The sequence below is a fragment of the Buteo buteo genome, chromosome 3 (genome assembly GCF_964188355.1).
Source record: "Buteo buteo chromosome 3, bButBut1.hap1.1, whole genome shotgun sequence".
In the NCBI taxonomy this organism is placed as follows: Eukaryota; Metazoa; Chordata; class Aves; order Accipitriformes; family Accipitridae; genus Buteo; species Buteo buteo.
In genome coordinates this window covers 53,761,172-53,773,592 of record NC_134173.1, presented here as the reverse complement: position 1 = coordinate 53,773,592, position 12,421 = coordinate 53,761,172, and the positions used below count along the sequence as shown (strand labels likewise).

Genomic DNA, 12,421 nt, shown 5'->3' with positions numbered 1-12,421 from the left:
GCTGTTTAAGATCCTAGGCATGAAATTTGATTAACCCTATTTTGGGGTGCATAAGGAAGAAATATGAACTTAGACTGAAGTGTTCCCAGACAAAGGTTGTTGTTTTATTATATATCTATGGTACTTGTCACAGAGAACCTCTAATTTATTATTGGATCCCATATGTGCTACAACAATGACAAAGTATTTTATAGCTCCATTAGTCATAAGGATATTTTAAATTAAAAACAACATGGCAGCAAGTCCCAGCTGGGTCTTCTGCAAAGAAAGTTTTCTGGCTACAGTAGAGAATACTAGTATACCTATCTCCAGAAACACCCACTTTTAGATCCGAACTCTTGACATGTCAACAAGCAGCATCAGACCAATACCAGAAGTGAGACAGTTCCCAAACTGGACCTGAAGCTGAAGGGCTGATGGATCTATGATTGCAATGGAGAGGTCAAGGAGGGACAAGAACTCTGAACCGAGCAGGCAGTGAGGTTAAATGATGCAATAGGACAAAAACAAGAGCAGGGAACCGCTGCAGTGCCCAAGGAATCTTTGAAGAACTAGTGCCAGTAAAAAGCACCCTTGGGATAAGGTGCAAGTGGAAGGGTCCAACCTATACAGCTCAGCACTGAGGAAAACCTGAAGGAGACCCTGGAGCATCTGCTTGTGTCCTGCCCAGAACTGGCCATACATGAGGGGATGCTTCCCACTCTCTGGTCGGCTGATGTCAAACAGGTCTCAGAGTTGTGGGATCTAGAAAAAAGGGGAAAAATACTCATTCCTCCTGCCACCTTCTTCTCCCTAAGGGATGAGGATCTCCTGGTATATCATCTCAGCTTTTATCCATCACAGGACAACTACTCTAGCACTAAAAATGAGAATATAATGAGGTTTTCCTATTATCACCCCTGGAGGGTGACAGCCTGTGCTCTAAGTGCGTAGCTAACGTTGCAAGGAACTAACTTGGGGCTCAAGCACAAAGATCTCTATTTTCCCCTTCGCATGAAAGAAATCTTAGTACATTTTCACTGGTTATTAAAAATAACGGACAAACAGATCACAGCAAGACAAAAAGCATTAAGTGCTCATCAACCAACCATGTTTTTTATCCAACCAAGTACAAACTCAGGTAACAACTAAAAGGCCCCTTTGTATTAAACACAGGCCATGATGAATAGGCAGTCATATCCATTGTATTGCCATATGCCCAAGCAGAATGCACCAAACCCCTTTAAATTTAAAAATTACACTATGAAATGTTTATAAATGTGTGTATTACAAAAACCATAAGTGTCATGCCTTAGAAGCTGGAAAAGCTTGTGATCAAACTCCGAAGAGCAGCTTACTCTTTCCTTCTCAGATGTTTCAACTCTCTTTTCTGCTTATGCAGCCTTAACTCAACATGTGCTTACTTTCCAGCACAGACTGATTTTCTTGGTAGTAGACAGACATGCTGCAGCCCTTATCCCAAAACCTCCCCTCCTTCAAAAGAGCTTAAATTTGGATGGCAGGCCCCTCTGTAAAAGCCTCAGATTTACTCAGGAGGTATTCCTGCAATTTAATGTCATGATCCTCCCAGGCCCAGCACGAAAGACTGCAAACAGCACGTTTTCCAGGGATGCTGCCCTGCAGTAGAAGTACTTAATCTGCAGCAACCCTCTGCTACAATAGCAACATAGCTTGAAACCAGATAATCTAAGAAAAGTTATGCCAGCTTTGGAGGTAGAAACCTTTCTGAAATGAGAGCAGAAAGGAAGTGCTTACTGCGGTACTCCTTGCTCGTTTTGTTTTCTTGTAAGGGAGGACTAAGCGCACACACACACACATGCGTGCAGGTGGTGAGGGCAATGCATGAATGAACTCTGCTTTGAGAGCTTGGGATGCCCATGCAGCCCCACTGCAACCTGTCTATTGAGGACAGACCTCAAACACCACTACGCTTTGCAGTTGACTGATGCAGACTCATTACTGTCCACTCAATAAGGAATTTGCAAATAATAATTTAAAAAGAACAGAAAAGGCTCTGAGCGAAAGCACAACTGTCTGTGGTATAAAGGACGTCTATTCCACAAATTCAAAATTACCATGTAGTTTATTTGTTCTTAAAGCAAAAATTGGTTTTAAGAAGATAACTATTCACTTTCCTGGGAAACAGAGTTTCAAGCTGAAGCGAATTATTTAGAACAAGTCTGTAAACACACTGAGAGAGAACCAAGTTTACAATACAAGTGATGCCTTGTCTTCAGCAGTGAAAGAAGACCTCACTAATGCTGTTCCCTGGCACCAACCTCAACATGAGCGTCTGAGAGTGAATTACTCCTCATTTCTGTGAAACAACACATATTGCAACAGCAGGAAAGTCTGAACCAGAAGACAGTGGTGTAATCCCATTTGGGGTTCCAGATGCCAATCACAAAGCATCTTTACGAAGTTCAGAACATTACACCAAAACAGGTCAAGGTTCAAGTGGATTGAGAAAGTCAGATAATTTTATGGATGAACTTTTACTTAAATTTACTTAAGCTGATGCCAAGAGCAATTACATAAATACAACCAATGTACTTCTATGTGAAAGTTTTTTCAGAACAGTTGTTTTTTTAAACTGTCATGCTTTTGTAGCAGCTGCTAAAATGAATGTTTCAGTGATTCTGCTGATAGCTAGCCATAGACATTCTTAAAATAAGACTCAGTCATAAAATAACGAAAACCCTATGTTTATCTTCATCTTTAAGTAGATATAATGTGCCTGGGCAATGAATGGAAATATTTCTGAAATTCACTCTAAACCACTATATTATTTAAAATAATATTATAAAATAATAGTAGTATAGTTCTTTGTACAGGTGGGTTAATAACAAAGGCAGTTAACGCTATCAAGGACATATGATTATTGCGTTTTCCACATTTCTTTCAAATCTGTTACGTGGTTCTCAGCTCCAAACCTACACATAGACTAGTCACTTACATTTGTACAAACTTCCCTATAGAAATGTCAGCACCTGCCAACAGAATGTAAGCACTGCAAAGCAGTGTAAGTATATGTAAGTATAAGTATTTTTTTTAAATATACAAAGAAACCACAAGCAATGGTATAGGCCAGTACAAATACAGCAATACACATCTGCCAAATTGACCAAAAATAAATTTAGGATAAGACAGCTTGCATGCAACACGACAACTTAAGATTTGGCTTTTCTGCAGTGACACAGCTAAGAAATGTTACTTTAGACATAGTCCTGAGACAATACAACAGAAGTGAAACTGCAGGAAACATTTCAAACAGATGAGTTCTTCTATTTCCTTCTGCACCAGCATTATGACCTCTATTGGATGACTTTAAGTCCTGCCCAGCGTTTCAATAAAGCATACTGAAATATTTTGAAATTTATATTATATTTTATATATTTATATAAATATATATTTTATATTTTAAACCCAAGAAGATTAGGAAGAGGAACCACATGTTCACATACATTTGCATACATCATGGAGTTATCCTTTTCTAAGCAGGATGGGTTTTGCAACTAAAAAATAATCTCCCATTCCATACATAGTCACACATGCCTATTGCATTTGTCACGCAGTAACCTCATAAAATGTAGGTGAACTACCTTCTGCTTGGTTAGAGAGAATTTAAAGAAAAGTCTATTCCACTTGTAGTTAATCTCCACAACCTTACTTCCTCCTGTAGAGGTACAAGGCAAAGGCTTCTTTCTATGCAACATTAGAGATCATAAATAATAAACATTAGGAAAGAGCTGTAAGTAACGTTTGCAATCACAGAATTTAAGCTACAATAACATTTGTATCAAGTTGTGAAAAGTTATTTCATGTCACTAAGGTAGACGGTAATGGAAGAGTAATGAAGTCGTCATTCATCTTTGCCCTTCATGGATGAAGACAACTTTATGGATGGAGGTTAGGGTCCACAAAGTAGGACCTTTATTGATGGAATCTGGTTATCAACACATTCTCTTAGAAAAACTTAGTAATACTTTCATTATCCAAACCACTGAAAGGGGTTTTTCCTTACATCTTCCTCCAGCAGAAAGGGAAGATAAGGAGCACCTTAACTTGCACGGAGAGGACAGAAAACTTAAACAAGGATCACAGACACAGAGAATGGGATGACCAAAAACTAAACAGGATATTAGAACCAGATCGAGCATCTTTAGCCAAGACACAAACTCCAAGTGTCTGTATGCCAAAACTCCAAGCTAAAATAGTGAAGTGCTCTAAACTGTAACTTGAATTCTTTTCAACTGCTTGTCCATATTTTCAGCCAAATACTGCCATGAGTTAGTCGTTTGCTCAGGCAGCACAGGTCTACAGTGTTCCAGCCCAGTTCCCAATTACCTGGAAACTCATGAAAAGCATTCCTATTTAAATTTTTGTGGTTCTTTTTTCTCCAGTTTGCTTCTAAATAGGTCCATCTTAAGCTCTAGGTACCACAATAAGGTCTTACATTATTTGACCGGGGATTTTTTCTGCATGAATCCCCTCCCAGTGCATGGGATATTTGTACAGTACTTAACTTACACATACGAACACCACATACAGTTGATTTGTGTTTGGACCAAAATTAGAGGAAAACAAGTCAGATAAGAATCAGGATCCCCAATTCAATCCTATCAAAAAATTGCCTATAAATTCTCTCCTTCCTCAGATACTTATTACTCTTTTTACTCACACATGCACTCTCTCACTTCACAATTTCCTATTTTCCCCAGTCCCAAACAAAATTTCTAATACTAACTAAACCATGACTGAAAAACTCTTAATCCCAGCTTCTCAGACAGAGGAACCCAGCACCAAATTCAGGCCTGACCTCCTAAGCATAGGGAGTACATTTTGAGTAATCTTTCCATTTGGATAGCATGACAACTATGAACTGCCAGGTGGCTTCAGTTTATGAGGATCTAAAGATTTTCTTCATTTCACTGTGTTAACAGCATGAGAATAAGGGAAAAGGGAAAGGCAGCATATCATGTATCTAACTAGTGGGCTAATAAAACAGCCGTCAGGACTAAATTTAAGCCCATCATTCTTAACCTGCCTTCAAAACTATGATTAAATAAAGTCTTCATATACACAGATTTGCAAATTAGGAGTAGTAAATCTGGCGCAGCAATTTTAGGACGTATTAGTGTCATCCGCAGTAGTGCTCGCAAATATGTTCTGGAAAATGGCAACACCAAGCAATATGCTTTTCTACTGCTTACCCACAAAGCAAAGCTGGCACTAGTGTCCACAGCAACCTTCCTCTTTTAAAGTAATTCTTAGTTTCCAGACTGTATTCTCTTTCCCCTTTTTCAGGAAAAAGTTGTGTCATCTTAATGGAATGAAATGTTGGTGTGTAATTAGGATTTTTGCCCTGACCCATTCTCTTCCCTACTTCACCTCAAACCTTTCTCTCTTCAACTCATACTGCAAAACCAATAACAAATTAAGAGTTATCAACTCTTCCTACTTGATATTTCGTGTCCAGAACCACATCCCTGTATACAAACCAACATTCCTTAAGTTTTAAAATATTTACAATAGTTATTTATTTGTATCATGCAGTAAGATTCTGTAAATAAGTCCCTTGGCTTTTCCATCAAAAGCCTTCTGAACTCTAATCAGAACTTGTAATCCTATGTGCTGTAGCAGCCCACAGACTGCAGCAAATGCATCAGACATCATCTTCCTTTCTGGAATCCAGCCCAGCTATTCCAACCACAGGATAGAGACTTGAAGGAAACTTCTTAAGCACTGCATAATAAAGATAACCATTTAAATAGTTCTTGCAGAGACACTGCATTTTGTATCTATACTACCATTATTTCAAGCTCAGCATCTCAACGTTTGGGGAAGACAAAACTGACAAAAAGTTGAGTGCCCATCAGCAACATAGCACTATATGGCATGGGATTAGAATTGGACTTACATCCAAGGTTAGATATATATATAATATTTCTTCACTGTGAGGGTGGTGAGGCACTGGAACAGGTTGCCCAGAGAAGTTGTGGCTGGCCCATCCCTGGCAGTGTTCAAGGCCAGGTTGGATGGGGCTTTGAGCAACCTGGTCTAGTGGAAGGTGTCCCTGCCCATGGCAGGGCTGTTGGAACTAGGTGATCTTTAAGGTCCCTTCCAACCCAAACCATTCTATGACTCTATGATTCTATGATATAAATATTTGAATATAAACTCTCCTGTATTTAAAAATGTGCAGTTCATTACTACCAGAAGAAAATACTTTGTCCAGTTATGTTTAACCACAGGTCTACGCTATTGTGTGTAATTCTATCAACTTCAAAAGCAAAATTCAAGCATGGAGCTGTATCAGAGATAATCAGTTTTAAAAAACGCTTACTTTGTAAAAAGTCTTCATGAAAGTCTTCCCTGACCATTTCCCAAGTAGTTGTTTTGGGCTACAAATATGTGAAAAAAGATTTGTGAGTTTCTGCACTTGCCTTTAAGAAAACACTAACTGCCTCCAGTTAAACTGCAATTGGATTAAATTATGCCCTAAATGTAAATCAGGAACATTACCACATTTAGTGAATTTTATTTGGTATATATAAGAATATTTCTTCAAATTAGTTTTTAGCTTTGGTGTCCAAATAATATGACTTCACTGTACAGCTCCTTTTATTAGATTTCACGCACATTAGGAATGGTTCTTAAATAATCAGTCTAGCTGTCTCAACTAATTTACAGTCCTAAAGAGACAGTGAAGTTCAGAAAGAAAAAAATGATTAAAACAAAAACTGTCTTTTCTACTTACTATGCAGTGTAGTAAGTCTTAACTTCCAGGCTTCAGATTAAATGATAGATCTGCACATGAAACAGAAGTGACTCACTTAGTCACACAAGAATCCAACCCTATCACTGCTAAAAAGCTGATTAACCTTCAAAGAGCCTCTGTGTCACAAAATACAGTAAACTCTTTAAAGCTGAATCTCTACTTTGTAAAAGTGATTGGAAATAAAGTGTTCTCGAAAAGTATTGCAACCAAACCTCCCTGTTTGAAGTGAATCTCAAAACCACTGAGTAGTTAAATAGCATGGGCTGATATCATTTATGGCAAATAGGACAGTGAAGGAGAAAATTAGTCTGAAAATAAATTATTACTGATAAGGGATTTGTACTAAAGGTAACGAGACATAGAAACTGTATGAGCATTCAAAGATAACCAAGTATTGAAATTACTACCATTTCATATTAAATGTTGGATTTTAAGACTTATCATTTCCATATTTAAGTTCCCTAGAATCTTTTATTTCCTATTTCCTGATCTGTAATATTTCAGAAATAATACCACTCTTCGTAATACTGTATTTCAAAAATAAGGATTTTAATTTATATATTTCAGCCCGCCTCTAGAGGTTTTAAGAGGAAAAATCATAACAGTAACTAACTCTAAACAAAACTAGGTATCACTGAAATATCTCTTACCCTTGCACAAAGACGATGTTGTAGCTGCTATTTTTCTAGTTCAAAGATTAGCAAAGAATCTCTGCAGTACCCCTGTATGAAAGCTGAAATGGCGTCTGACCTGATGTGCAGAGAGAAACAATCCTTTTTCTACACTTACCAAAGGAAGACTTCCCTTACACATGTAGTAGGTGATTTGTGTATGAAGAATGGGATTATTTTATAATCTAGAGTCTTTGTATTTTTATATTTTTCACTTCAGGGGTATATATGATTCCACATTACTACAGATCTAGCAACATTCCCAAATGTTTTATCTTCAAAATTTCTTTTAGCAGATATCAAAATTAATCTCAGCTAAAATAAACACTAATGCCTAGTGCTACTTCTTTCATTGAAGCATTTACAAAAACTGTCCTACTTGTACACTGTGATATTATGCACTACTGGCGAACACCCCTTTCCAAAACTGTAAAAATTGTACATTTTTCTCAAAAAAATTACAAAACTATTGTTTCATCTCAAGAACACTAGAGGACCCCTTAAGTCAGACCCATGCCCTGCTAGCACTGCCTTAGAGCATTCTGATGACCTAATATGTCCTGAAAGCCATCTTGAGTAGCCAACTCTGAACTGTCCTCCAGAAAATAGACTTCATCTTACAAATACTCCAAGAAGATTGCTGATGGAAGCAAGTCAAAACAACCCTTAGGTGGCTGTAATAACAGCAGAGAACTACAAGAGAGGAGGCTTCAAAACGTAACACTTACATTCCAGTGCCAGACACTGAGCATCAGAGAATACTTGAGGCTGGAAGGGACCTCTGGGTGCTCATCAACTTCTACACCCTGCTCACAGCAGGGTCAACTTAGATCTGATCACTTATCATTTTGCCCAGCTGAGTTCTGAAAATTTCCAAAGATGGAGATGCCACAACCTCTCTGGACAAAGTGTTTCAATGTTTGCTCTTAGGAAAATATTTTTCCTAATACCTATTATATGATGGCAAAAACTTCCTCCTCTCATGGTCACAGATTTACAGGTCTGTCTGTGTTTACAGCTGCAACTCCAGCCTATGATGGAGGCTCTTCTGATGCTGCCCTCTTACTCCACAAATCCACGCGTAGGCCAGGTTCTTGCCATTTCTTCCTCTGCCACTTAAAGGATTTCATTGTATAGTATGCTAAAACACTAAATTAGTCTTTCATTTGATTACTGTAACCCTTTTTTATTTCAATGAGTTATCCCACATTCCTGGCACCTGCACAAGTTTTCTCAGAATTTTGCTAAGGTTATCCTTTTATTTGTCACAGGGTTTTTTTAAGATTCTTACTATTCCTTACTAATTTTTTTAATGTGTACGTAACATTTTTAGTTCTTTTTCCCATACACACGTTGTTTCTCTCTTAAACTGCATGATAAACTCAATGCAGTGCTAACTTCACGCATTTCCAGAAGTGCAGCAACCCACTGTGGGGGTAGGAAGTTAGTACAAAGTGATAACTGAAACACCAGCACAGGCAGCATGGGGAATGGGCAGGAAGAATGGAGGTCTGTGTGCAGATGCAGGGCTGCCATCTCCTAGGGGTCCCAGAGGCATGGTGGGATGGCTTACATGACCAGAGGGCTGCAAATAATGGGTACAGGCTCTTCAGGCAGGACAGGCTGGTAGGGTGATGAGACGGAGTTGCCCTTTGTGTGAGAGCAGTGGGATCTCCTGGAGCTTTGCCTGGGGCTGGATGATGAGCCAGCTGGGAACTTGTGGGTCAGGATTAGCAGGCAGACAGATGTGGGTGACACTGCAGTGCGCCTGCTACAGATAGCCTGAAGAGGAAGACATAGACGAGACCTTCTTCAGACATATGCAAGAAGCCCCACATTTGCAGGCCCTGGTTCTCATGGTGCTCTTTAACCAACCCAACATCTGCTGAAGGGAAAACACAGCAGGGCACAAGCAGTCCAGGAGGTCTCTGGAGTACACAGATGACAACTTTGATCGAAGAACCCATGAGGGAGATGCTCTGCTGGACCTCATACTTACAAACAAGGAAGAACTGATTGGGGATGTGAAGGTCTGCAGTGAACATAAGATGGCAGAGGTCAGGATCCTGTGAGGAAGGAGCAAGGCAAATGACAGGATTTCAGCCCTGGACTTCAGGAAAGTAGAGTTTAGCCGGTTCAAGGACCTGCTTGTAAGAATCCTATGGGACGCAGAGCTGGAGAGAAAAAGGGTCCAGGAGAGCTGGCTGATTTTCAAGGATCATGCTGGGGCTGACCAGCTGGAAAGCAGTTTGGCAGAGAAGTAGCTTGGGGTCCTGGTGGACAACTAGTTGACCATGAGCCAGCAATGTGCCTGTGCCATAAACAAGGCCAACAGCATCTGGGCTGCATCAGGCAGAGTGTTGCCAGCAGGTCAAGGGAGGTGATCCTTCCCTTCTACTCAGCACTGCAGAGACACATTTGGGTGCTGTGTCCAGCTCTGAGCTCCCCAGAACAAGACATGAATGTATTGGAATAAGTCCAACCAAGGGCCACAGAGATGTTGAAGGGACTGGAGCGTCTGACAGAGCTGGGACTGCAGGAGAGAAGGCTTGGGGGATCTCATCAATGCGTATAAATACTTGACGGGGGATGTAAAGAAGATGGAGCCAGGCTCTTCTCAGTAGTGCCCACTGACAGAACAAGAGGCAACAGGCACAAACTGAAATAGAAGAAATTCAATTTAAAAATAAGAAAAAGCCTTTTTTACTACAAGGTTTGTAGAACATTGGAACTGCTACCCAGAGAGGCTGTGGGGTCTCCATCCTTGGAGATATTCAAAATCCAAGCCCTACACAACCTGCTCTAGTTGACCTGGCTTTGAGCACAGGGTCAGACTACATGATGTCCAGAGGTCTCTTGTTGTAATTATGACACTGATTCCAGAATGAATAATACACATTTTCTTCTGGCTCTATAAATAATCCACATTTATTTTGGCTCTGAAAATTTCATTTAAGAGACACAAAAGCAGAACACAACTTGGAAATCAGTTCTACCAAACGCAAGTATGTCCCTCAAGATCCAGACAGCTAATGTACAAGTGCAATCTTCAATATAGTATTTTACTGGCACAAGATAAAAGACCTCTCTTCTACTCAGGGCAGTCAAAATCATAGTGAAAATTAAAGTTGGTATGAAATCCATTTTATGGAATCATTTGCAATTTTTGTCTAATAGTTTTATGACTGCTGCAAGAACCCACAGAAACAGGACATTACTTGGCTTGCAACATGAAGAAAAGTCTTTATGTTACACTGACCCTAAAAGAATTGCTTTACATACTGTATGAGACATCTTCAAAGTCTCAACATCACTTTCAGATTACAAGTCTTCTTTCACCAATTACAGTCTCTTTGGTTTCTTTTGGTTTCCGATAATTAAAACAGCACTTCTGTTGGGGCTTAAGTGTGGACAAAGAAAATCATTAATTTCTCATTTTGAAATTCAAATTAGTTAATTATATTATATTGATCTCTTCATCAGTAAAATGGGACTAAACAACTGTTTATTATGTAGGGATACAGTGAAGATTAACAGTTATTCCTATATTTATGACAGCATTCATGGAAAATACTAAGAAGTGGAGACTCAAAGCCCCTGACTTATGTTGAAATTACTGGAGCTGTATCTCCTTACACAAACAAAAAGTCAGTCCACAATTTCTAGTACCTGTCCACAGCCCCAAAGAAGCCAAAGATTCCTATTCACAGAGACACAGCTAAGTACTTTCATGTAACACTGACAGATTTCCCTACTCAACTCCCTTCAGTGTATCTCAAAAACCCAGAGTTTTGATACAAAGTGATAGCTCACCCTTCATGTTCATCTGTCCTTAATTTCTTTGTTTACATACTATTGTGAAACTTAAAGTGTGTTTGACACAAGTTTTCACCAAAAGAGGGCTGATTTTTCAAACTCAAACAATTTCTGTAAAAGACCAGATGAGACAACTGTTGTCAGGATGATTCCCAGGGTGGAATTTCTGCTCAAAGATTTGGATTATTGGAACCAGTAACGCAAGGGCTCTGGAATGCATTTGGAGTGCAGGGGACTTTGGAAAACCTGGCGCAAAGTACAGCTGTGGCAAAGCAGGAAAAAACAGTGGCAGCACGCACTTCAAGACATTTGGCATACCACAAGGCTGGAAAGTAGTTCAAGCACATGAGCCATCTGGGCACTGTATGGCTACTGCCTGTTGCCATCTTTTAATACATGCACATGTGTGTCCAAAGAAGGACAATGAAGCTGCTGAAGGGTCTAGAGGACAAGTCTTATGAGGAGCAGCTGAGGGAACTGGGGCTGTTCAGTCTGGAGAAAAGGAGGCTGAGGGGAGACCTTATCGCTCTCTACAACTACCTGAAAAGAGGTTGTAGCCAGGTGGGTACCGGTCTCTTCTATCAAGTAACTAGTGATAGGATGAGAGGAAATGGCCTCAAGTTGTGCCAGGGGAGGTTTAGATTGGATATTAGGAAAAATTTCTTTACTGAAAGGCTTGTCAGGCATTGGAACAGGCTGCCCAGGGAAGTGGTGGTGTCACCGTCTCTGGAGGTATTCAAAAAATACGTAGACAAGGCACTTTAGGACACGGTTTAGTGGTGGACTTGGCAGTGTTAGGTTAACAGTTGTACTTGGTGATCTTAAAGGTCTTTTCCAACCTAAACGACTCTATGATTCCATGATTCTGTGATTCTATGCCAGGCACAAACCAGTGCTTCCCTTGCACAGATCAGAGAGCAGACGGATAACTCATGGCTCTGGACAAACCCTGGAGAAAGGTGAAAAACAAGTCAACTGCAGTAAGAGAAAGGGAGGAGATACACAAGTCCCTTGTCCTGCCTCTTTCCAAAATCATGGTGTGACTACCACAGGTGGGGTACCAGAAAATGGAAGTTATCTCATTTGGAACTGGTCCAGCTTGTGTGAAACATTTGAATATTTATTGGAAGGGACAAGCAAAGTGATTACAGCA

At 39.8% G+C, this 12,421-nt stretch overlaps 1 protein-coding gene across 2 annotated transcripts in view; it reads right to left on the bottom strand.

The window, feature by feature from the left end:
• The window catches only part of CPQ (carboxypeptidase Q), a 168,008-nt gene that overhangs the window by 62,978 nt on the left and 92,609 nt on the right, over positions 1 to 12,421 (bottom strand). The gene's annotated exons all lie outside the window — the stretch shown is intronic.